The sequence below is a fragment of the Mastigoproctus giganteus genome, chromosome 7 (genome assembly GCF_048544385.1).
Source record: "Mastigoproctus giganteus isolate SK-2022 chromosome 7, ASM4854438v1, whole genome shotgun sequence".
Taxonomy (NCBI): Eukaryota; Metazoa; Arthropoda; class Arachnida; order Uropygi; family Thelyphonidae; genus Mastigoproctus; species Mastigoproctus giganteus.
In genome coordinates, this window is record NC_143581.1 from 48,587,160 (window position 1) to 48,613,079 (window position 25,920).

Here is a 25,920-nt window from a genome sequence, read left to right on the forward strand (position 1 = left end):
TACAAAAAAAAAGCATTCTGTATCCAGTATACTCTCACAGAGGACGCTGACTTGCATAGAAGAAATTTATGATATGTAATATGCATATAATGTTACTCAAAAACTTTTTCGAATCTAACGAAATTTCCTTATCAAAATCAAGATAAGCAGTGCTCATATTCGGCTTAGATAACAACCAGAATATTTATGTAGTCGAGTGGTCAGGAGCCAGAGTGCAGTAGCACACGCTCTTTGAGTAGACCGGGGTTCAGGTTCAAGCCCCTGACTGCTAAATACGGTCGATCTCCCAACCCGCACTGGACCAGCGTGGAAGATTATGGTCCATTTCCCTCAACATGAATTGTTGAGGAGGCTTCCATCCTGCAGTAGATTGATAATGGCTGCAGTTTACCTTTTATATTACAATATTCATAAAATTAAAGCGGATTGGTGCCTTTTTCTGTCCAATGCACATCATCGTACTGGAGATTAAGGATACGGTAATCAAACTAAATAAAATAGATTCTCATCACCTTGGAAAATTGGGACTCCAACAACTGAAGTAAATGTGTGGATCATTATACAAGTATGTGGTACGTCGACAGGTTTTCCATAATAGATCTGCAAACAAAATTTTCTACAGCTGATATTGATGTATATAGCCATCTTAGAGAATAAATATCAAGAATGAAAGCAGAAAATATGAGCTATTTATTTCGATGACTTTGTAAAATCAATCGTATTTTGCAAGGTTTAAATACAAAATAATAAACAAGTAGAAATAGGAATTGCAAACTGAAAATAGAAGTATGCAGTATCACCGTGATCCAATTGCAGGATAAAATAGATTCTCATGTGTATCCATCTATTGTAGTTGTTTGTCGTGTACTTATATACCGACTACACCTTCCCATTACCACTGGCTATTTCATTTGGAAATCACACAAAGTTCCAAAAATATACCATCTATGGTTACTTCCTTAGCGCATTAATCATCTTGAATTTATTAACGACTCATCTCGTTATATAGTTCCATCTTTCAATTATAGTAATTGCGATTATTATTTATTTTATTATACAGCCAAAGCATGGGATATAAGCTCCAATAAAGGTCAGTGTGTATCAGAGGGGTAGTCCATGGAGTCCATAGTGCACCAATTAGTAAAGTGTAAGGGTTCGTGAAGACGTAGGGGGCCCCCATGGGTCTAACCTGATTTTGTTTATAAATATTATAGAAAGAAAACTATATCAAACAATAATAATATTATTATATAATATTAGAGAGCCACTATGAGTTACTTTTGCGTTTTTGGTAAGTGTTGGAAGGTCATTTCGTAAATGCAAAATAATAAGACTAAGAAAGAAATTCTGTAGAGTAAAACCAGTTTAAATGATCTCACTATACTAGGCTATTGAACAGAAAAATTCTGAATACGCTACTGGTGTGTGTAATATCTGCTTCAAAATATGCATATAATAATAAAGTGTCCACAGGCCTGTAGCTGCTGGGGGCCAGCAACTATAGCATCAAGTAAAAAGGCCTTCTTTGGATGGAAACAGGCTTATTAACTATTTCTTAATACGTATTTCATTCAATAATAATGTCTTATTAGCGCTATCACAAATGCACTCTTCTTTATTTGGCATATGCTTAAACTAAAGTTTGCGCTAAATATTTAGCATTAAACTTTGCATTTTTAACTAAAAATTTACATCGAAACTTTTATCTGTATTGGTGGGCTTTAATATGATGATGATAAGGATAAAAATTGACTGATGGTGTTGTTAATTAGATGTCTGGATTTACAGAACTGAGGATTCAGACACCGTTTCGTCTTAACGTGTTCATTTATGTAAGATGGAAGTGTCCATCCTCAACAATCATTAATCTACGAAGTATAACAAAAGCAAGATGCAGAAAAGGTACATTCCAAGAAAGGTCACTTGCTGTCAAGGTTGAGATAAGTTCCCAATTCCGTTTACGGGACAGAGAAACAGGAAATGGGGTTCATTTCAAAGAAGCGTGGAATTATGGCCCTTCATTCCCCGTCCGGTCCTTTACTACTCCCTTGTTGAAACTTGAACAGGGGAAAGTATTCAAATTCCTTGTTGCCCTTCCTTTTTTATTTCTTGCCCCTCTAGTTTCTATGATCAAGGATAGTAGTGTGAAGGCTGCCATACTTCTTCAATGAACTGGGACTGCTTCGTCTAAAGGGAGAGGAGGGGAGGGGAGATAGGGAACGTTCTCTTTTTTATGGATGTGCTACCAAGCAGTAGATATAAGGTAAATGCACTTCCGCCTTCGTAAACATCTAAAGATTCTTTTAGTTAGGTTGAGATTTGGCATTTGGCGTTTACATTTGGGTTCGATCTACTCCAAAATGAATAGAGAAAGGGTACATTTGATAAGTTTGAGTCCAATTATAAAAAATATCAAATCTCTCTCTAATTAAGTACTGCCTGCTAATCATGGAGCATCACTCGTACGCAACACCCATGGCGTTCTTTCCAAATTTAGTACACAAGCTTGTCGAGAGATGGCAGCAGAGAAGACGCGTATTTTCTGTTAGTAATCGTTATGACGTCAGCGTGGCGGACACTGGCCTGACAAAATTGAACGGTACGTAAGGAAAATAATGTTTACACCTTTTTTTTATTTTTTATAAACTAACTTTATGCTTATTTTCGGTTAAATAGTAGCGCTTTAATGTTCGCTGTATAAAGTAATATATGATCCATGAAAACAGGAATAGAATAGGTATATTAGAAAACGATGGAAAAATAGCCAAAAATTTGTTCAGCTTTGGAACAGAACAAAAGCGTTAGTGTTTTCACATAATGTGTATTATAAGTGTAGTATAAGATGATAAAATACGCACGTTTAGGTGCAAGATCTAGTCACTTGAAACTCAATATCCATAGTCGTATTTTAAGCTATTACTGCGACTAAATTTTCGTCAATCTATCCATCTGTTCGCTTTGAACACTTTCTATACTGTATATGCACATATATACATAGATATGTAAGTTGATATAACTTGGGTTTCTTCAAGGTGTATCCTGTAAGTATATAGCATACCTAGATGTATGTAATGTTTGTTTTCATATGTGTACAACGTATGTATATGTATACTGTACTGTGATTGTCTTTATATATCTATAGATTATGTATGTGGTCCGATATATGTCTATATATAATTTCAATCTTTTTTCAAGACTTTTCCCTAAATACTATTCCTTTTTATAAAGGCCCATCCAGTAGAAATTAATTACCCTGGAAATAAAGTTTACTAAAAGTGTCAGTATCTGAATATATAATACAATAAAAATATATATTTCAAAAGATAAAATCGATAAAAAATGTCTAGAAAAAGATATCTGGATAATATATTGGTTAGCCTAGATTATAAATAGAAATAACACTGAAAAGGATTTCATTTATTCCGTTTTAGAAAGATATAATAATTAGGGATCCTCGCCATCGTTGAAATATGAAGTTATATTGAACATAAACATTCACGCATCCCAAATAAATAAATTTTCTGTTTATACTCCTGGAACATCATATGAGATCAGAGGAGTAGAAAGAATACAAGAAGACAACCGTATTTAGCAATCCGTGGGTTTGAACCACGGTCACTGAAACACGTGTACTTCTGTACACTTGCATTTTTATATATTGAACAAACTTCTTGAAACCTTTAAGATTTTCCAACTTTCTATCTATTCATTAATCTATACTTGGGAAGCATCAAAGATGCCATGCAGTGAATTTTAACTAGATTTTTACTTCTAGCTTCATCTACTTATCCTGTCTCTCCAACATTCTGTTAAAGACAAGCATAAATAAAAGCCATTTTTAGATTGGGAGAAACTGCAGCCATTTAGATTCAAAATACGTTTATAAATAATATCGATAGAGTATAGTTAATATGGAGAACTGGAAAAAAATGGGACAAGAAGCTTTTTTTTCCCTCTTGCACAAAATGGGAACAAATTTTCTCCGTTAGAAAAGTCATCTCGCTGCTCTCCAAAGAAAATTTCTGTGTTAAAGGTATAATTTATTTTATCATAATTTAATTTTTGCTGTAGTTCTATTGTTCTATTGTTCCTACGAAGAACAACAAAAAATATCATAAAACATGTAATTGATTTAATTTGCTAAGGTTTGTTTTGTTTATAAATATTTTCATTTAGTGTTAACTTGTTAAACTAGCATTTTTTTAGTGTCCTTTAGTCCTGTTTAGTAATTTTAGTGTCACTCATATTGTAGAAATATTTTATTGTGGATTGGTGAAATTGTTCTTATGGTGACAGTAATAGTATAATAATGAATGCATTGTGTATATTTTGTCTGTATGATATGCATATTGCATGGTCTGATTTGCATATTGTGTAGGCTGAAAGACAGTACTTCACAGGTGGGATCCTATTCCTTCTACCTGAGATCATCTAACTGCATACTTGATTGAAGAGGCCTTTGATGGGACAGGAACTCAGACCTCTTCAAATAGGTAATGAACTTGTTAATACCATCACAAAGAACTCCTTATGGCTGAGGGGGAGAGGAATCATAAAGTATTTCATGGAGGGAGAGCAGAGTCAAGGTTTGAATAAAAATAACTGATCTCTGAAAGTGAGATAATATTTCCACAAATATTTAATTACTGATAAAAAGAGTGTGATTTTTTGAAAGCGTGTTATTGGCAAAATAAACATCAATAGTGATGTTTATTTTAAGTTAAAGGCTGAATCGCTTCACAATATACAAATGGTAAATTTTGTAGCAAACTTAATTACTCTTTTGCTGCATACAGAAAATATGAATTTTTCCAATTCATGTACATCAGTATTGTACATGAATCATAAATACCCGAAGTTAAATTTGTTATAATTTGTAAACAACACATATCTGATTTAGATCACTCGTTTTGATTTTGGGATGTGTTTGAAGCTGATATTTTTATTTTGTGGTTTTTAACAAAACACTTATGAACTTATCCATCTTGCTCCACTCACATCCCCGAATAATATCATGTGATGGGACAGATCGACTTCCAGAAAGAATGAAACGATCGTGATACGTGAGCACTTAGAAATGTTTGTTGATACACACCCTAAAAGGATGAAAATGTTTTGTCCCATCACATGAAAGGTAAGTGGGATATAGGACACTCATACAAACCAACGTTCTTATTCGAAAAGATAAAAAAAAAAAAAAACACATAGATCTTTCATTAATGCACGCTCTGCATGCACGAGTTGCCTCGGTATTGCACAACTTCAAATGATGAAATCAAGAAAACGTATTAGAAAAGTTTTTTTTTCTGCAAAGGACAGAGAGATTTCTCTAGAATAATTGCTTTCCATTACTTCAATCAGCACTTCCTTATCTCAGCAGGGAAGCGTTATTTGATGTAGTGTAAGACCGCGGCAACCCGTTGTGCGGAGTAAGAATTCGGTATTCAAATAAACACACCTCTACATCTCAGTATGGAAAGGCAGATCATTTGATGTAGTGCAATATCATGGCAGCTCGTGATGAAAGTGGCGAGTGATCCCTTTGATACAGAATGGATTACCAATTTAGGTCAATTCTAAATGGATATTACTAATTGCTAATATATATAGCATCGGCAAAAAAAAAAAAAAAAAAAAACACTACCCACCTTATCTGTCGATCCCCTCTAATTGTCTAATTTTTCCTTAAATTTATGCAAGCTACCCACTTCCACAACGCCAGTAAATTTATGTCTTGGAGTGGAAAGGATTTCTAAACCTGCTTGGTTGACACTTTGCTCAAGGTACATAAAATATATAAGAGCAAATTTGGATCAGCAAACTTTAAGTTAACTTTATGCAAATATATGTGTACAAATATTTTATACCAGGCATAAAAAACATAATTTAATTACATGAGGGAATACAGGGGAAGTATCAAAGTTTTCGGATAATTTTTTGGTTGGGAGGGTGGTTAATGGCCATAACCAGGCCATGCTGCTTCAAAATTATTTCAATCTTTCACACATATATGGCTTAAATAAGGTCCAATAAGGTTTAATGGTTTAAAATCTAAAGTTATTTATGTGGGAAACAGAAATCCAGGAGTAACTTACAGATTGAGGAGAGGTTTTCTTCACGAAAAAGACTCGGGGAATTAATACAATTAAATATGAAGTTTACCATGCAGTATAAACAGGTGGCTGTGAAGGAACAGTGATTTGGCTGATCTCTGCAAGTTGGGATTTGGTAATTTGCTCATGTCGCCCTGTCCTGAACGCTTTTTGAACTTGAATAACTCAAAGACTAAACAAGCTTTTGACCTGATTGCTTTTGTAATAGGTTTTATTTAGCAGTAAAATAGAGAACTAAAAAAAATCTTCGACCGATTTTCAAATCTTGGGAATTAATTTAGCTCCCAACGAAACTAATTTGCCGTTTACTTTGAAGAGAAGACAATTTCTTAGTGTTTCCCATCACAATCAACAAGTCTCAGGGTCAGACTTTCAATAAAATTGACGCTTTTTTTCATGGACAACTTTACGTAGCGGTCTCCAGGTCCAATTAATTTTTGTACAATAATTGTAATTTTTTAAAGGACGCTATAGTCATACATGTAAAACATTATCAATTTACATTTTTATCCGAGTCCGTCCCACTGACACCTTAGCTTGCAGCGAAGGGTACCAAGGGAAAGGTTTTTGTAATTACTTCGATGTTAATCTTTACTTCTTCTGCCTTCGTGGGTAGCACAGTTGGTAGGATAGCCGTCCTCTCCACACCGGCTGGAAAAGACCTGAGTTCGAGTCCCGTCCATGATGGGAGGAATTTTTATGGACCTTTTTCACAACGTGGCCGAGTTAGTCGGTCTCAGGCGAGGGTAGCATGGTTTTTCCTCCAGCAAACAGCAAATTGACCACAGAATACATGCAATTTATAAACAGTATATACGGAGCAGTATGGCCTTAGTTGCTGATGCTCCTATAATATCTTAAATAAACAATTACTTCTCTGAAACAATTTTTGAAATATTCGCCACGGGTATTCCAGTTGCTTTTTATATGAGAATGGTAAGAGCGCACGTGGAGTATTGTATTCAGGTATGGAAGCTGTACTTAAAAAAAAGAGGACTGCTGGAGAAGAGCAATTAGATTGGTAAGGAATACTAATCGTTGCCCTTAAGAACAACTTAGAAGATGCAAACATATCTTGGCAAACTAAACATTTTAATGGCTGGAAAGAGATTAAGGTATATAAGGCCCAGGAGGGAATCAGTACAAAGAATAAAGGAGGTATATTTTCACTAGTAGAAGAAGAGACAAGAACCAGGGGACAAAAATGTAAAATCTTAGGGAGTAATAGAAGGTTGGGTTTGAGGTTTAAGCAGTGTGTTGTTGATCGTTGGAATAAGTTACTTTCCGAGGCATAACGATCGTTGGAATAAGTTACTTTCCGAGGCAGTTGAGGAGAATAGTTAGGAAAGTATGAGTGATTGAAGAAATTTTATTAGAGAGATTCAGAAAATGTTCGCCGTCATTTGGTCATTTGGCAGTTCTAATACTAATTATAAAATATGGAAGACTCATCTAAGAAAATAAGAATTAGGACGTCAAAATTTCATTTTAGTTTTGAATATGTGTTTTTTAAGATTAAAGTTTTGTAATCTATTAAAATTAGCCAAAATTCAAGATATTAGCAACAGTGAGTAGGAATATTATTATTATAAGTATAATGATGTAAGGAAGTCGAATTTATCAGTCTCAAAATGCATAATCGCGAAATATGCATTATCTATTTTCAATCAGGTATTTGCCTAACCCTTTTTAAATTTTCATAATTGCCACGTAATAAAGCTAGGTGGCAGCTTAAGATATACTCGGCATTTTTTGATTTTTATGAATTTATTTTGATCAAAATGAATTTCAGGCATTATTGCTATTTCAGACAATGTATCTCTCCGAGTGGTACATTTTTTTTCTTAGCAAAGAAACTTCTTAGGAAGTTGCCTTCCTAGATAGAAAACTTTTCTCTTTTCTTTAGTGAACACATACTGAACGTTTTACGATTTCGTCCGAGGCTTCTCTTTCTTTAATATACATGGTGTGACAAAAGCATTGGCAAAAAATTCTGAGAAGTATTGTAGTTTCCAAAATAAGAAAAAAATGTCGTATAAATATGTATTCGATTTTAAACGGTTAAGAAGCTATGGACTGTTTGGATTTTAAAAATAACAATGGAGTTTCTAATGTAAAAACTAATAAAAATAGTATTGGCATTATTAAGAGTATAGCCAAATGATGCAAGGAAGAGGACTTTTTTGCGTCAATAAAAATAAAGAAAATAAAACAGAATATTCTTACATTCCTACAAGGTAATCATCTAATTCCACTTTGAACTTAGCCAAAGAGGGGGGATAAAGAATTCTTCACATATATAAATGCCAAGAAGAGCAGGACAAACCAGATCGGACCTTTATGTAAGGGAAAGGGGATAGTAATAAATACACCAGCTGCCGTTGCAGATGAACTCAACAGTTATTTTGCATCGATATTTACAAATGAAAAGCCTTTTGTGGCAAAGGGAAATTGTGGGAGCGAAGTTAAAAAATATGTAATTAATGATATTGAAATTTCGCAAGATTATTTAATGAAAAAACTTTCGAGCCTACAGACCAGTAAGGCTCCTGGAGTTGATGGAATATACCCTATAATCTTAAGAGAGGCGGCAAGCGAGTGCATTGAACCATTGAGGCTAATTATGCGAGCATCATTAGACTCTGGGGAGATTCCCTTGGATTGGAAAAGTGCAAATGTATCTCCCATACATAAGGGTGGCTCTAAAAGTGAAGTTGGAAATTATCGACCTGTCAGTCTGACTTCAGTAGTAGGGAAAATCATGGAGGCAATGATCAAGGGTGGAATTCAGGATCATTTGGATCGAATTGAAATTCTCAAGGATACTCAGCATGGTTTCGTAAAGGGAAAATCATGTTTAACAAATCTGGTTCGCTATTTCGAAAGGGTCACTCACGAGCTGGATTTAGGGAATAATTTCGACATTGTTTATTTAGATTTCAGCAAAGCTTTTGACTCAGTCCCACATGAGCGGTTGCTTTATAAGCTGGAACAGGTTGGAATCACTGGGAAAATCCTTAGATGGATAGAAGGATGGCTTCAGGGCAGGAGGCAGAGGGTTGTGATAAATGGCTATTCCTCAGATTGGGTTGATGTAAGAAGTGGGGTTCCCCAAGGATCAGTATTAGGACCACTGTTGTTTTTAATTTTCATAAACGACATTGATGAAGGGATAGAGGGCGTGATGTCTAAATTTGCAGATGATGTTAAAATTGGTAGAGTAGTTAATGATCACTGTCAAGCTGAGCTTCTTCAGAGAGACCTAGATAGACTTCAGGAATGGTCAGAAAAATGGCAGCTGTGCTTTAATCCAACAAAGTGTAAGGTATTACACCTGGGAAACAGTAATCCCAAAATAACTTATTCACTTGGTGGAGTTCAACTAAAGCCAGTACTGGAGGAAAGGGACTTGGGTGTTACGATACGGTCAGACATGAAATTCTCTGAGCATTGTAAACAGGTTGCAAGGAAGGCCCATGGTGTCCTATCGATGATCTATCGAACTTTTGCAAGTAGAGATAGGGACGTGATAATCCCATTATATAAGGCTTATGTTAGACCACACTTGGAATACTGTGTTCAAGTATGGAGACCGCACCTGAAGAAAGACATCGAGCTTCTTGAAAGGGTGCAAAGAAGGGTAACTCGCCTGGTGAGATCGGCAAAAGGGCGTCCTTATGAAGAAAGACTTCGAATATGTGGGTTGCAGAGTTTGGAAACTAGACACCTTAGAGGAGATTTGATTGAGGTGTTTAAGGCTCTGAGAGGCATCAGTAAAATGAATGAGGACAAAATTTTCAAGATTACAAATGATGCTAGAACTAGGGGACATAAATTCAAGTTACGGGGGGAAATGTTTAGATTGGATTGCAGGAAGTTCTATTTTAGCCAGCGAGTTATAAATTACTGGAATAAGTTGCCTTCATGGGTGGTAGAGGCCGACAGTTTGGGGAAATTCAAAGGTCATCTGGATAGTACTTTCGGGTAAGGGAAGCACATAGGATGATAGGTTTAATTTCCTTTTTATTTATTTTTTATTTTATTAATTATTATTATTTAGTTATTTTTTATTTATTTATTTTTATTTTTTTTGTTTTTATCATTGTTTTGTTCGGATGTATATTTTTTTTTTATTTATTTTTTTTTTTTTATTTTATTTTATTTATTTATTTATTTATTTATTTTTTTTTTTTTTTTTTTTGGCTGGTGCAGCATAAGCCATAGGCTTTCTTGCACCATGCGGCCGTTACTAATACTAATACTAATACTAATACAAACTCACTGCCTCTGTTACATTGGAAGGAAACTTGATCCAGTGTTCAACAACCTAGTGCCCATAGATGAACATCATGAGATTCAATGTTTTGTTATTCTCTGAGATTACATACTTGTGCCTCGTAGTTTTGTCTCACCTATCAGGATAAACAGGCCTTCCTCATTCATTTTACTGAACCCCTTCAGCACCTTATACCCCTCAATCATTCATCTCCTACTAATCAGTCAGATCTCCCCTCACTAATCTGGTTGCCCTTCTTTGAATCCTCTCCAGAAGGTCTATGTCTTTTTTAGATGCGGTCTCTAATACAGCATTCCAAATGTGGTCACACCATCTCCTTGTAAAGAGGGATGATGACGTCCTTCTCCCTGCTAGCAAAGGCCTTATAAGTCATAGACAGGACACTATGTGTCTTCCAAGCCGCTCGTTTACACTGCATGAAACTTTCATGTTAAATTGAATCATACCACACTTTTTTTTTTTTTTTCGTCTTGAATCACTTTAAGCTCCTCTCCCCTAGATTGTAAGTTCTCCAAATTAGCCATTTTTTAGTTGCCCATGCAGGTTTTTTTGAAGCAACATGGCTCGGCTCGGTTTGTCAAATCATCAGTAAACTTTGCTTTCCTTGGATATCCACCTCAATATCATGTATAAAAATTAGAAATAGGAGGAGACCCAATACCGAGCTCACTTTTTACACTAGCCCTCTCTGAAGACTGAAGAAAGACAGATGGTTGTCATTTACGACAACCTTTTGTCTCCTATTAGCCAACCTGCAATCGAGAGTAGAATCTTATTCTCACTTCTTCCAGTTTATGTAAAGTTTTCCATCAGGGACTGTACCACGAGCTTTCCTAAAGTCTCCGTATATGTCTAAATTGTTATCTGCATTCACCTTTAATGACTACATCTTATTAATTTATCAGATTGGTCATGCATAACTTTCCCTTAACAAACCGATTCTGGGATCTGTCAAGATACCATTCTTGTCGTGAGTCGCATCCTTAACCATAGACCCTATGATCTTTCCTACCACAGAAGCCAGAATCACTGGCCAACGCCTCTTTAGCATCATCTTTATGGACTGGGGAAGACATTACACCTCCAGTCCAAGGGGATCTTTCCGAAGTCTAATGACACTCCAATTAACATTTTCAACGGTTTGATACATTTCATAACTATTGTCTAAATTCTTTTAAAATTGTTATTTGTTATTTTAATAGTCACGTAAAAAATTAGTAAACTATGCTTAATATAAATAAATATTTTATTAGTTGCATGTCTGCTTATTCACAATCCTTATTATTTAGACTTTAGGAAATACGTCCCCAAGCATTTTGTATACTTCTGAAACACTTGAATACTAATTTTGCTGTTTTAAGTTTGATTCATGTTATGAAATTAACTAAATAATTTGTCAGTAGTAATTTTAACGTAGGGGACAGGGGAGCCAAAGTACGTAAGGGACAGGGGAGCCAAAGTCAAGTTGTTCCTGTGTCCCCCCCCCAGAATGGCCAATCCTACATTGCTAAAATCATAGCAATGGGCATAACTGTATTCTCAGTAACATAGTTCTTTTAGTGAAATCTTTGCTCTCGCGGGTAACGCTGTGGATAGAATGACCGTTGTTCCCGCACCTGTTGGCAAAAGCCTGGATTCGAATCCTGTCAATGACACAAGGAATCTTATGGGCTTTTTTTTTTTATAGCGTGCCTGAGTTAGTTCGGGAGGGGGGGGAGAGTTGCATGATCCATAAAACTGCCAAATCGAACACAGAATACACGCAGGTTTACAGACACAATATATTTGACACTTCATAGCCTTAGTTTCTTTGGCGCTTAACACACTCATCCAAACTATGTCGAATATCTTTTAACCATTAGATATGCATTTGAAGATATCCCTTGAGTTTCGGATATTTTCGGATATACGCGAATTGTATTTTTATGAACATTTTTTTCGAAATATGAGACATTTTTCAAGTTAACGTGAATCTGTAATCGACCCAGCTTTATTTTCAAGGATTTTTTCAAACCGAAAACTATACTTTATGAATCGAAATGAAACAATCGGAACTACAAACATATTTTTAGAACTGCATGCTAACAAAAACAAAAATAAAATAACTGCCATCTTTGTACAAAGCACTTTCATACTACTATAACGTAATTAACCGTGCATCCACACTATAGTAATACTTTCTTCTGTTACTTTCTTTTTGGACTTGATAACAGAAACCCAAGGAGGATTCAGAAGTGTCTTTAAATCACAGACATTCAATATGTACACCTTTCGCAGTATAGACTAAGTTACAACTGTATTCTGTTTCCCTCCACGCACTGTCTAACATTCCAGGTCTAACAATACAAAGGCCACTGTTGATATGATGCGCTTTTTTAGTTCAACAACAACATCCCCAACTTTGCGAAGTGCACCTTGCCTTTCGCGTAATCCCACAGAAAAAAATCGAGCTGGTTAAGTAAAAATCAGGCGATCTCGGTAGCCAAAGATTGAGTCCATGTATACTGATCCAAGGAAGGAATGGACATCATGAGATTAGTCAGGAAGAGCCCCATCCTGCTGGAATATGAGGGTAGGTTGGCAGCCCACTAAGTGGTGCTAGAAACAGCTCAAGCATGTCTAAGTACTCAAGACTTATCTTTAGTCACTTTAACTCAGCCATAAATAGCACATATTTCTCTTGCGGGGTCTCATTATAATCCAATGTGAAACACATTATATAATTTAAAAATATAAATTTAAACGTATAATCGGAATACGTTTTTATATAAGCGTATAAAATGATATCACCTATCATTTTAGCCACTCCAAGTTTCTTTTTTTTATTTCTTTTTGTCGTGCGTGTACGTGACTATATATATATATATATATATATATATATATATATATATATATATATATCGAATTCCATCCACGTCTTTCAGAATGAAAGAGGTAAAAGATGTGTACCGAAGGTAATGCTATCCTATGCTCAACCCTTTATTTTCATAATTCCTGTGATCAGGTAACGGAGCCACCCTCATGACATATAGCGCCCATTAGTTTGTCTAACCATATTAATAGCCTGCTGTCATATAGTTCGGTCCCTAAGTGTCGGGGCATAGCCCAACATACATCCTTTTTTTTTTCTTCACTGTCCAGGGGTCATTGACATTTTCTTCTTACTTTACAGGAAATGTTGCTGAGTTTTCCCTCACCTTTTCTGTCGTCTTCTTGTTTGGGGAGGGACAATAAAAAAAAAAGCCCTCAACACAGTTATGAATAGGACGCAGGGAAAGAGAGGAACGTGGCGGTGATGGAACACTCAAGGTATGTACCCACATGCTCTACTAGAACGCGTCGGAGATTAGATGTTTATCACGTTAGGCTTAACGCTGCTCCGAGCCTAAGGAAAGAGGCCGAACTTGAGTTCGTAGAATGGACCTGGTGGCTGCTGTACTCCATGAATAAAACATGCCTCCTCGAAGTGTCTCAGATTTTTGCTTTATAGTTTTAAATTTATAAATACTTGCTTCTTCTTCGTGATCGATATTGAAATTTTTGTCTGTTCCTTAAATGTTTGTTGACATAATTGTTTACAACTACGTCAACAAATTTATTTGTTTGCGTAATTTCTTTACAATTATGTAAATAAATATTAAATAGGCTACGATGTTTACAACATCAAGAAGCCATATTGCGTATCAAGGTCCAACCTCTGTCTGCTCTTTCATCATAATTATAATTGCTTACAGAATCGATAATAAAGTTCTTCTTGGTCTTTTTGAAAACTTTCGATCGGCAACTTTTTTTTTTCTATTTATTTTATTTTACATTATCCGTCTATTCTATGACATTAAGTCTTTCATATGTTAATGCCTCTGCCTCCTCCCACTTATTCTACTTTGACATCAATGGATAAAAACTCATCCAGACTAAGACTGCTTTGCCTTAATTCTGCCTATAGGATCTACAAAGATATGTATTTATTTTCCATTCGAATGTATACTAAAGTTTCTTTTTAGAATGATTTTCCATCATTCATAGTATTTATTCATACGTCAATCGTATAGCGTCCGAATACTTGGACTTTTCAATTTCCTACAAGAAGGCAAGACAAGCCAAATCTATATAAGGACAGAGAGACAGAGAGAGACAGACAGAGAGCACAAAGAACCGATAAAATTTACTGTTATTGCTTCTTGAATGATCTCCTTGTTGATCAAGTTTTAACTCATCTTTGGAAACAAAACAAATCACTTATAAATAACATTAACCAGGATAGAAATTGGAATCGAATATTTTAAATTTCTTTCGCTTTAAAAATGAAATATTGAATCAAATTTTAATCCAATTTAATTTAAAAATCATGTTCTTTGTAATTGCGGATGGTGTATATGTGTAGATCTGTGTGAGTTTATGTCTGTACAATTCTTTCTTTTATATAATATATTATAGAATAAATGTTATTTAATATTCAAATCGTTAAATAAAAGTTTGTGTTTAACTCTGGTCAGTGCTATTGAGATATTAACTCAAAAATTGTAGTTATGGTTGTGACTGTTATTTTCTGATTTTTTAATCAGATCCAACCCTTATCAAAAATAAAAAATGCTTTATTATTATTTTGATTTTAATTAGTTTACCTCAGGAAAAGAAACTTGAAGGATTTATATATTAATCAATTTATTTCATTTTACAGGTAGATCTTGGTAAATTTTAAAAGAAAAGAATGCACTGCAAATTAATAATAAATTTCAGAACTCCCATACTGATGAAGGTTTTCTGCATTGCAAATACGAAAATGGTGTATTTATATTGAAAATAACTTGAGCGTGTTGTTCAGTTCATAAATATCTTACTTTAACTATAATTAATAACTTAATTATACTTGAAATTTGAAAAACATTTTTCGAGTTTGTGTTAAAGACCACATATTAGAAAAGAAAAGTGGTTAAGTTTCTTAACTGTCTTATTTAAAGTACAGTAAAATTACGTTTAATTAATAAATAAATAATCGAAAAAATATCGATATATTTGCTATGATATTCATTGTTTATAATTAGAGAAACAATTTTTTAGAAGTTTTACCCTAAAATTCATGTAAGTTCATCCCTATTGTTTATTAAAAATAGGGATGCTGTTGTTTATTAAAAATTAGGGATGCTGTTGTTTATTAAAAATTAGGGATGCTGTTGTTTATTAAAAATTAGGGATGCTATTGTTTATTAAAGGTGTAGGTGTTGGGGCAACACCTACACCTTTAATTTAATTTAATTTAACTTTAATTTAACTTTAACTTTAATTTAACTGGCCTTGGGGCAACTAGCCTTATCGGGTCTTAAATGCCCCCTCTAAATTCAGGTCCCCTTAGACGATGTCCGCTAAACTGCTTCTTCCTTGGTGGCATTCAGATCAGTTGTACTAAATGGATTCATAATAAATTGCTTTATCCTGTTTTCTGTTACATCACCTTATAAAATATAAAGATATTTCATATGGTTATCAGTTATTGCATTTCATCCAGCGGATTTTAATAAATACTGGTAATAATGCAGGAGATATTATAGTCAGCCAAGATTAAGATTTATATAAGCTATTCACTGGTATATTATTTCGGTGATCCAGTTCACAGGCAGTATTTCTCGGTGAACCATTTCACTAACCTATTGACTGACCTTTAACTTTTCTATTAGCTACTAAGACTTTCTTCACTGAAATGAATACAAGGAAACACTATCCCCACCCTGTTCTTGTGAGCTGTGAAAGAAAAATCCAACACATTGATAATGACTTCCCAAAGTGCGTCTTGACCTTGTACGCTACAGAGAAGGGCTTAACAGACATGCCTCACGACGCAACTTGCCCGCCACGGACAACTCCTGCTCCCCATGGCGTCCCATCTATCACTCTCAGTAGAGTCTTGAGTTGGCGTTTCTTCTCCAGTCACCTGCACTCACTGCACTCTTATATACGGGACCGAGGAGGATGTACAAAACACCTTCTCGAAGTACGTGGCGGAAAGGTCACGACAGAACAACCACCCCACCCCACCTGCAAAACTATAATTAGTATCCTTGCCGCTTATTGACTCCTAATTTGCTCATAATTCACACCCTATGCCCACTCCAATAATGAACTGTGTGGGAGATTGTCAACTTCTTTCAGAGCCAATCTAATGAATCGACATCAGAGGATCTGACCTCTAGTGTGGGTGGTTATGGTGGGGAGGAGAGTGGGGAAAGAACAGTGCGAACAATAATGACAGTAATGAACAGCATTGTGAGACGTTCCTATCGTCAGCTGGTTTGGGATGTGAGGAAATGCTGATTTTTTATTGATGGGTTTGGCTCTGGGGGACAGACAGGCCTTCTTTTAGAAAGGTTAGCAGATACGGAAGGGGGGGAGAGAAGCTTTAAACTTCACGCTTGGAATGATGGTGACGAGTGTAAGATGCTCTTAGAAGAGTGGCAGACGAAGGAAGAGAGAGAGAGAGAGAGAGAGAGAGAGAGAGAGAGAGAGAGAGAGAGAGAGAGAGAGAGAGATCGCGAGGGTCTCAGAGGAAAGTATCACAACCACGCTGGCGACAAAAAGCTCGAAGCTATAAGAGGATAAAAAAAAAAAAAGAAAAAAAGTTGAACAGGAGAGACAAAGACGCAGGAGCAAGGGACGCTTTCGCTAATGGCCAGTGAGAGACGCAAGCAGACCGTGAATTGGTAAGCATGAAGTTGATGATAATGACTTGGCTCAGCGGGAAACTCTGCCACCAGGGGAAGGCGTGTCATTAGTAGAGTTAGATCGTAAGGAATGTCTCACACTGGTGCGAGATTAAGGTCTCAAAAATGGTTTCTCCTATAGAATACATGGAGGTGAACGAAGATGTAAAGATGTTCCTGTTTTGTTGTGCTTATCGCGTGAATGTTACGCTAGAACAAGGGATGAAAAAAAGTAGAAAGTTTGACGTATTTCACACCCTCCTTTACAAAAAGACTTTTATGGCCTTTGTAAATCTAAAATTTCGCTTTGAAATGTATGCCTTTTTGTTGTCGGGTATTTATATCCAAAGCTAAGCCTAACGCAATCTGAACGTCGTTAAAATTAATTACTTTAGTCAGAAATAGGAAAAGAAAAGAGTATAATAGGAGGGGAAAAAAATCGTATTCATCACACAGCTTATTGCGTCGTGCATAAATTATGCTAATTATCTAAAATTTAGAATATTAGAGATTAAAAACAACTGCCTATGTTTATAAGAGCAGAAGAGAAATCAAGCTTTAATAACTTATTTATCTATACAATAATAAAATCTTTTCATTTAATGTAAATGGAATAACTTATAATAAAATGTAAATCTGAAAATATTTTTTTTATTTAAAAAAAAAACGTTTTGTTGAATCAAAACAAAGAAAAAAAATTTGGTGTATTTTAGGAGGCTTTCTCCCCTGGACTCCACCCCCTAGAGAAGTGCACCTGGTTAAGACCCTCTAATTCATTTTTTAATATTGTGAAATGAAACGATATTGAAATGGAATCAATTTGTTCTTCATCAACGCCTTTATACTCCCCACCTTTTTCAGACCCCATTTCCTGTGTATCCTAACATGTCTTTACTTTGTAGCTTGCCTAGTTAATGTGTACAATCATTATTATAGGCTATTAGGCAATAATCAAGTCATATTATGACTAACGTACTATTTACTGCCTACCACCTGCAACTTGTGGGACGTTGCGGTGTACACACGCACAGGTGAAAGGGGCCATGGGAACGCTAGAGTCGCTATTACTATCGTCAATTTTCGTATAACACGAATCAGGGAGCCTTACGAGAGGTAGTCACTACGAAACAAACAGGTAGTACAGTACCAGGAACGTTCTTTTTTCCCCTCATTTATTTTTTTTTTCGTTGTAATGAGTTAAAATTGCCCAAACCATGAGACTAATACGTTACGCTCATAACAGCATGTAACGAATCTGCTCTTTTTGTCCAAAATGGTCACATAGGAGGTTGCGTGATGTTGGGTATACTGAGTACCATTAGTATACAATAAAACTGATGGTTTCCACATTTCCGTTCTACAATCCATCTGTTTCAATCCCCCCCTCAAAAAGAAAACTCAATAGATCGGGTCTGAAAAGGGTTCTTTTATTCATATTCATGAAAGAGTCATCTGTAATGTATGATTTGTGGAGTCTTGAAAATTATTTAGTGTCATTGAAGCATGTACAGCGAGATCTGCTAGCAAATGAATGCGTTTGCTTTATCTATAATGACGCCTTTTACTCAAGAGTTACATGTCGAAAATGCACCTGGTCTAAAGCGAGGGTTGAGTCATTATTTCATAGTGAATGCTCCCTCCGTTTCCGAGGGAAAACAGAAAGAGGGGGAATAAATAAGTATGCAGAAACAATTCGATGTTTTGCGTGTCTTTTGGACAGCATTTCCCCATGATGAGGAAAGTGGTCATCTCGTGATGCCAACTTCACTATGAAAAGTGTCTGACATAATTATTTTTTCTATAATATCACGAATATGTACATTCTTTTGTATGTGTTCGATAAGTCGTATTTTCTCTCTCTTTTTTTCTCGGTGTCCCCCCATATTCTGTTGAAATGTTTGGGCATTCTCTGTTTATTTCGGTATGAGAGGTTTTAGAAATGGTTTCAAACCGAATGAATCACTGTTGACATTGCTTCATTTCTATAGAACACGAAGGAAAGTCATTATCAGGTACGCCATTCTGTACACTTAGTGCTCACTACTATTCAGCTTCGATGTAAACTAGAATGACAGTAAATAAATAGAAAATAGATAGAACAAGAGAGGAAGTACCCTAGAAAGAAAATTTGACAATACGAGAGAGAGAGAAGAAGAAGAGAAAGAGAAATAAATGGTGAGAGTAATATATATATATATATATATATATATAGAGAGAGAGAGAGAGAGAGAGAGAGAGAGAGAGAGAGAGACAGAGGAATCTCGTAATACGCAGTTATAAATATTCATAAAGCAAACTTAAATTAGAAAAATTAACTGCATAAAGAGTTTTCAAATAAATATATTCGCTCTTTTGTTTTTAATAATGTATTATAACATTGAGACTTTTTTGTGTTTTTTTAGGATCATTATTGCCCAGCTGATGATTAACTCAGTGAAACTGTGGGTCATTTTGTGTACGTATCCCCACAGTTGTTGTAAAGGTGCTGTGAAATAAATTAATCTGTTCTTCAGTTCCAATTAGGATCGAACCCTATGATCGGTTTTGATAGATCGTTGTATCACTGCACTAGTTAAAAGCGAGAGTTTAGGAAAGGATAATACTTTCTTTCCTTTTTCTCTCTCTGTTCTTTGTTTTCATTTCTACCAAACACAGAGACAGGTAAGTACACGGGTCTGCCATTCATTCTCAAGCTGTCATTGCTATTGCTATTTAGTTAGGATTAATCTAAACAATAAGCAAGATCAAATATTCATCGGGTAGACAGACAGAAAGAAAGAGAGAAATGGGAACATTCTGGAAAGAGTAATTTTGTACACAATTTCAAATATATCATTTTTAGAAATAAAATGGTGTGTGTGTGAGAAAGAGAGAATGAGAAGAAGGTGGAGAAAGAACAGGTGGGGGGAAAGAAAACATATCAAGCAAAAGAAAGTTAATAGGGAATAAAAAACATATCAAGCAACGAAAAGATAGAACGAATCAGGAAGAGAGAGAGAGAGAGAAACAGAGAAAGAGAGGGGAAACGTATGAGACATAAGACAACAAAAGGATAGAACGAATCACAGGAAGATGGGGGGGGGGGGGGTAGAGAGATACACACACGCAGGAGGAAGAAAAATAAAACAAGAGAAAGAGAGAATAAATTATATGAAGAAGACGGTGAGAGGGAAAGAAAAGACAGAGAAATACAGAAAACATATTGAGGAAGAGAAGAATCAGGGCAAGAAAGTAAAACACATATCAAACATGGAAAATGAGGGAATGGATAAGAGATGTGGAGAGAGAGAGAGATACTAAAAAACATAAAGATAGAAAGAATCAGAGAAGTATGGAAAATGTGGATGTGGAATAGAAAAACAGAATGAAAGCAAAATAGCCAATATGAAGAAGGGGGGAGGAGAAAAAGGAATACATCAGGTAAGAGAAAAAGTGAAGTTTGATGAGATGAGAGAGAGCAGAAAAGATAGAAAAAAATAAGAGCACCATCGGACTGTTTTTTTCTCTTCCCCTGTAAGATGGAGCGAATTCCTTGACTAATGCTAATCGCGTGATTTATAGATATCTTCTTGGTTCCATCATTGCAATGTTCGTTAAGTGCAGCATATGATCTCAACGATGTCTCTGATAACGTACCACAGATATTTACCTTGTAAGAAATAAATGCTAATCTGTCATTCAACTGATTGCCCATATAAGGTTTCATCAATGTCATCATTCAGTCTCTGATCATGTTTGCTTCTGCTGCGCTGTGTTGTTATGAACCTCATAAAAACTAAGGGGGGGAATGAATTCTGTTTGCTAGATACGACATTATTAATATTAATAAAATGTCATTGGCTTAGTAGAACATTGCCTATTCTACTTACAATTATGCCAAAATGTGTACCGATGGAGTATCTTTCTATAATTATCTCTGTCTGCACACAATTGTGAATATACTGAGATAAGAGATGATCACGTGAACAGCTATAATGTAGGAGATGGCTTGAAACATTACCTATGTCTACTGTAGATATATTACAAGATTAGCAAAGTTTCGTGGGTAATCTGTTAAAAACAAATGTGGGCTGCATTGAAATAATACCGAATTCAGCATATATAAATAATTTTCACACCGTCCAGCTAAGCATGTGAATATTGAGATATATTTAAATCTAAATTAGAAAGGTTATGCATTATGCATCCTATCTGTTATGGTGACGTCACCTTTACGTAAGCACATGATCTAGGGAACAATATAATCACATGATCCTTTCGTTTCCAGCTCATATTAAACATTGCAAACAACAAAAGGTGTTTACATACATTTTAATTTAACAACTTAAAATATTTAAAAAAGCACTTATAAATTTAAGAAAGCAAACTAAAATTTCATTATTCAGCTCTTTTTTTACTAAAACTTATTGTATAAGAAACGAAAAACTGAAAAATTTAATTTCTAAAATGAAATTAATTGTTTTCAGTTGTGACCTTAACATCGACCTTCAACAGATTCTTAAACCTAATATTGTAATAGGAGTCAGTGAAAATATCGTGTTCTTTAAACAGTCTTGGCAATATTGGTTTCCGCACCTTTTATATTTCCTATTATTCTTCGTTTCATTCTCTGAACCCTCCCGGAAGAAACAGAACATCTAACGTGATTTAACAAAGATGCCAGTGAGTAGCTTGAATAGACAGATTTTTTCCCAACTTCCTGGTATCATGTTTGAATGGGTGGCCATTCATAATAACCATAAGGGCTTCATAAAAAGAGGGAAGGAAAGATGTCGTTGGCCTTGTACCTATAGATGATTTGGAGGTTAGCCACCTAAAGAAGCTCTGGTTTGAGAATAATCTTTCCGTGTTTATAAGACACGGAAAGATTACTCTAAAACCACACTTGCCTAAATAAAAATAAAAATATATAAGTGGGCTCATCGTGCAATTACATCTTTTAATAGTTAATTATGAAAGGTTAACCGAGTTTAGAACGTTATGGATAACTATTAACTGTTGTATTTAGATTAGGCTTAAGAGAATTCATCATCCTTATCGGAGTGTCCATCTTTGAGGGCGTGAACGGGTAAATATCCTAAGATTATGATTTCTATGTTGATTGATAACTGGTTATTAATAAGTTCTTGGAGATTATCAGAACTGAAAACTCGTTATAAGCACTGTTTGTCTTATAATGTTCAGCGTAGTGGATTTTGAGAGTCCTGATTTTCAAATGTAGTGTTTGTGTGTGTGTGAGAGAGAGAGAATTAACAAGTGTAACAAGCAAATCACTGCTTACAATTAAACAAAATCTTATTATACAAATACTTATCCCACATAGGTCAACCTTCCGACATTACTATTTTTCCATATCATTATTTATTGAAAGAGTAAACTAGATTTTCTACAAATGCATCAAAAATCCCATACCATAAAGCAAATTGTCACGTTGCTTCAGTGTTACACTACAAATAAATGTAACTACTCTCTCAGAGTAAGGTGGAAAGAGTAGAATAGAGTAAGACTTAGTCCGTGGTTTCACAATACGAGATTTTTGAATCATTTGCAATAGTAAACTTATCTTTATCCCTCCCATGTAGAAAATGATGCTTTTTCACTTTAAGTGAGGTAAAATTATTCGGTGTAAATCTAAGTTATCCCCTGCATAATATAAACATAATCTACAGTAAACCGTTAGGTCTAACTAGGCTTATAACTACCACCAGTTTCGTAAATATAACTGATTTTTACTTCTTACTAATGCAGTATCTGAACAATATGTTCTCTTTGTGTTACAGACAATAAATACATCAAAACTGAATATAACAATACCCAATTCCGTTTTTTTTTTTCCATATCGATTCGTTATCAGCTGATATATGCAAATTATATTCATACACAAGTGTAGACTGATAGGGATGCATAGAAAAAGTTCAAAATTACGTTGCTCACTTACATCTGAATAGAATTATTTAACTTTGAAATCTATAGAGCACTGTTATCCAGATAGATGTATTGAAATCAAAGACTTGGTGTAATTAGGCAGGTGGTTTACCCCAAACCGGAATCATTCTGGAAAATATGGATGCCCTGTTGTACCACACAAAAACGTCTATGATTGATATATTACATCAACTCTTTATATGTAGGTACATAAATCGATTATAGCCATCTAGAATTCTGTCAGTTTGCCAGGTTGTGAGTGGGTATAATAGTGAACGTTCGGTGAGATTATAGGCAGTAGCAAAATGTAGCTCATGCACCATGCTTGTGGGAAAACCAGCCCAATAAATAGTTATACGTTTACCAACTTAATTTTCAGAATGTAATGAATTTATTTGGCTCTAAGGTAAGTAATTATTGATCAGAACATATCTGTGAACGTTTCTGAATCATATTTAGTGGGAATTTGCTGAAAGGAATACATTAATGGCGAAATTTATTTAGTAACGCCTGAGGGAACAGAAACCTCACGAAATTGTGAGTCTATTTATTTATTATTTTTTTGATTTATTAATTTTTTATTTACTCATTCAGAATAAGAATAATCGAATGTCTGTCTATTGATGCAAGAATAAGTTTCAAGAATAACGTGGCATCTGTAAAGAACTAGAAAATATTACATTTTTGGTAATTCTTTTCTTGTTTTTATATAAAAAATACACCTGTGACACTGTTAAGCTTTTATTTCTACCAATATTAATTTCTCTCTCTCTCTCTCTCCCTCCTGGTGAATGATTTCAACGCGAGATACGACTTATTGTGTTGTGATCCTGGATTCATCCTTTGATCAATGTACGATTCCTGAAGATACATTGATGCCATAATTTAAATTAGTCTTAAGAACTGTGCACAATTACAAAGAAATTGCACTGCGCTGTATTTTACATATGAAGAAACCACCAAACTATAAATTTAATTTATTTATTGGAATGTGGCATTGCACAATAAAACATTACAGCTTGACGCTTTAGAATCTAAAATCTTGTAGGTGTATTTTTAAACATGTTATTTTTTCATATTTTGAAGTAATTTTTTTCAATAAGTCGCTGATAGTGTAAATATATAACTGGAAGATAAATAATGTATATAATAAGTTAATAAAAATTGATGTAAAATGTAAAAACCTAGAAAAGGAATGTTATTACAAGTGATCAGATTAAAAATCGTGGAGCGATCTGAGAAAACTGATTGAAAAGCAAAAATCATGCAGACGGTTTCAAGATCATTGTTTATATATTCATATACGCAAATAATGATTCGATTTATTGATATAATTATATGCTAAATTAATATAAATATATTTATTCATGTGAAAAGACTAAATATTTTTAATTCTGAAGTTTTGTTAAGAAGAAAACGAGTGTGTAATTAAACACCAAAGTATTTCCTATTTCCCATTTTCCCTAATAAGCAAAAATTATGGTTGATCACGTGATTTTTTGTTTTTACAAATTTTTGGCTTCACAAAACAGATAAAAAATCATCTTTTGATTTGATCGACGGCCAAAAAGGGAAGAAATAACTAAATAACTAATTAGGAAGAGAAAAAATAACTAAAGAAATTTCCATGTATTTTATTCATTCCGCAGAATAATAAGTTATTTTCTGTGGATTTTTCCTGAATCTTTCTCTCTCTCTATTTTGAGTAAAAGCAGATTTCAGAAATAAAACTTCATCTTTTATTAACGACACATTATTCATTCCTCATATAACTAAAATATTCTTGGAGTTATCCTTAAAATCTTTAGGTTAAAAGCTTCGAATTACTTTCGTTCTATTCATTTACTAGTTATTTGCATTTTTAAGATGTAACCTAGGTGTGGTAACTTTAAACCTTTATTGGCATCTGTCCAAGATTTTCCTCTAAGACGGTTGGCCTGTCATCCTAGAAGTGGGAAAGAGCGCTGGTCTACTCCATATACAGGTATCACCTGTAAAAATTCCATACCTTAAATCGAATATGTTTCTTATAAAATTATGCAAATAGATTTTTGTTGGTTAATTATTGCTTGTTTCGGGAAATTATTAGATTCGGGAAACATTATTCTCTGCAATAGTTGGCTTCAAAAGGTTCTGATATAGAAGACTCAATGGGTGTTTTCTTGGTTATGTTTCTTGAGAATTACATGAATTTTTCTTAGGCCTTCGCTTGTTGATTTTGCACGGTGTCCGATTTTTAACTGTGCACGATCACCCCAACGATACTGTGACCTGAAAATATCAATTCATTTGAGAAATAATGAAACGTGCTATTTTGGAGTCTTTAAAAATTTTGGTCATCATAGGTGGAGTAGGGTACATGACATTATGTGAATTTAGAGGGTGCTCTAGACGGTAGAGAATCTATAGAAGGATAAGAAATAATTTCTTAACGATTCTCAATGTTTGATTGCTGCGTTCGCGCGTTCTATAACATTTTGGTGTATTTGCATATGAAATACTGGACAGCGAAACTATCAAAACTCATTTAGTATCAGGATAAGTAACTTCATAAAAATTTATCTCTTAGACTTGTTGTGCTCAGTTTATATCAATGATCGCATTGCCAATGCCAAGGCGAAGGGATGAGCAAAGGATAGTGATGTCGTTGTCCTTAAAACAATTACCAAGATAAACTGCCTCTTACAGGGGCCCTTGTGGACCGAGAACGATAATACGACCAAAAGAAAAACGGGTACAAAAATAACTAAGGATATGTAATCATAAGTCAAACTTTCTTCCATCCTGTCTTCGTTTGATACACAACTATAACTATAATCGCCATGCCCACATATAACCATATCTGGAATCACAATATTCTTTCTTTTTCCATCTATCGCTTTCCCCATTT